The sequence below is a fragment of the Bactrocera latifrons genome, unplaced genomic scaffold (assembly GCF_001853355.1).
Source record: "Bactrocera latifrons isolate USDA-ARS-PBARC rearing strain unplaced genomic scaffold, ASM185335v1 scaffold_1338, whole genome shotgun sequence".
Taxonomy (NCBI): domain Eukaryota; kingdom Metazoa; phylum Arthropoda; class Insecta; order Diptera; family Tephritidae; genus Bactrocera; species Bactrocera latifrons.
The window spans coordinates 28023-29778 of record NW_017534784.1 but is presented as its reverse complement, the minus strand read 5'-3'; the positions used below and the strand labels follow the sequence as shown (position 1 = coordinate 29778).

The following is a 1756-nucleotide window of genomic DNA, read 5'->3' as shown; positions in this document are numbered from 1 at the left end:
TTGTTGTCAAAGGACTGCGTTTTTCAGTCGCAGTTGCACCCGCTTTTGAGAAAAGCCGCTAGGCTTGTATTGAGGTGCCAAGTAGATGACAGTACTTTTTTGGAAGTCCGYACAGTTTTGGGTAAACGGTTTTCATTTCTTCCCAAGCATCAATAGTGTTTCGACTTAGTTTTAATACCTGACAATTCAAATAAAATCTCAATTCATCTTCTGGAGATGTAAAATCGTTCCTCCTTCCTCCTTCCTTTGTGCACTAGAGTTTTGTGATTAGCCCAGAGGTCAAACTCATTCTCTGCCGATTCCACTGACGACTCGGTGCCCGTTTCCATAGTATCATCCGCAACTATTATATTATTATAATTGCATTCCATAAGAAATATAGAGTCTACACAGGCAATAGACACGGTCATACACGACACACGTGTACGTTCGATTGGTATGTGTTAGATTGCGATTTACTAGTGTATGGGCTTGTGAGCATGTCAATCCATGTTTTCGAAAATGTTTGATTTTTTACGATCAGTGTGCACATATGTATGTCATGTATGGCGCTGTGTGCACACAAAGTCTCATTTCTCTCGTGTCGCCGAATAGGAAAGATCGCGGACGAGCAATTACCCGGTTGCTTGTCACACATATTCACTGTTTGTGGAACAAACGCAAAATTTAATCGTATGTCGTGTATGGTGAAACGATTTCATACAGTCCGAACGCACATGTGTCGTATATGGCTACTATTAGGAATATGAAATTTGCATGCAATATTGCTGGTAAAACAGTTGTCTAGACAACATCAATTGCATCCCGAAATGCCCTATTAGGATTATTGTTTAATAAACTCAATGGTAGTAAATTCATGGCAGTTATTATTTATTAAAAAATTAGGTTAATTTTTTTGGTATAATAGTTAATTTAGGTGTCACAAATTTATGACTTCTATGTTTGTGAAATTATCATCAAATGTTTTTTTAAGCTACTAATTTATTTATCAACACATTTGTGGAGCTGCGTATATATGAAAGGTATGAACTATTTTTATCTATATATTTTTTCTGGACAAATATCGTTTTTACAGACATTATAATGTTTAATTATTGCGTGGCTCTTTTAACTGTGTTCGAGTTTCCTAAAGGCCTAAAGGAGTATTTCCTTTATATAATATATAGTTGCATAGAAAAATCGATTTATGGTAATCTAATTACAATATGTCAGCGTCAAAATAAGGAAAAACAATTCTATCAATATTAAAGTGTTTATTAGAACGCTAACTTTAATACAATAATAAAAAGTTTGGCTGGGATTTAGAATAGCATCCCCGGATTTCGGGAATAAAATAGGTATCACTGGAAAGTTGACGTTCTCCAGATCACGAAAATATATGTATATATATAGTTGCCGCTGACTTATAATTTTAAAGATATTTACATTTAAAGTTGAAAAATTTGAATTTGGATAATTTGTATATTGCGAATAATTTTTTCACTTATATTATGCACTTTCCACTTACTAACACTTCACTATAGGGTTTCTGTATATTAATTTTTTTAATATTTGTTTTAAATAAAGCTTTATTTGGGTTGTGTTTAGTATCGCGCCGGTTAATTTTGGCTCACCGTACCTAAATGAGAGAACCAAATGGAAAATTTTAAACACGCATGTATGCTTAAATTATCGAACTTTGTTTTAAATAATATTTTATAAAAATCGGTTCACAAATTTTTCCACAAATTCACTTTAAAAAATGCTATTTTTTGCA

At 33.1% G+C, this 1756-nt stretch overlaps 1 long non-coding RNA gene across 1 annotated transcript in view; it reads left to right on the top strand.

The window, feature by feature from the left end:
* The first annotated feature begins 810 nt into the window (after window positions 1-810).
* LOC108965111 overlaps window positions 811-1756 on the top strand; it is a 7946-nt gene continuing 7000 nt past the window's right edge. Inside the window, exon 1 of the long non-coding RNA XR_001993083.1 lies at window positions 811-1022. This is a non-coding gene — a long non-coding RNA (uncharacterized LOC108965111). The remainder of the gene's footprint in view (window positions 1023-1756) is intronic.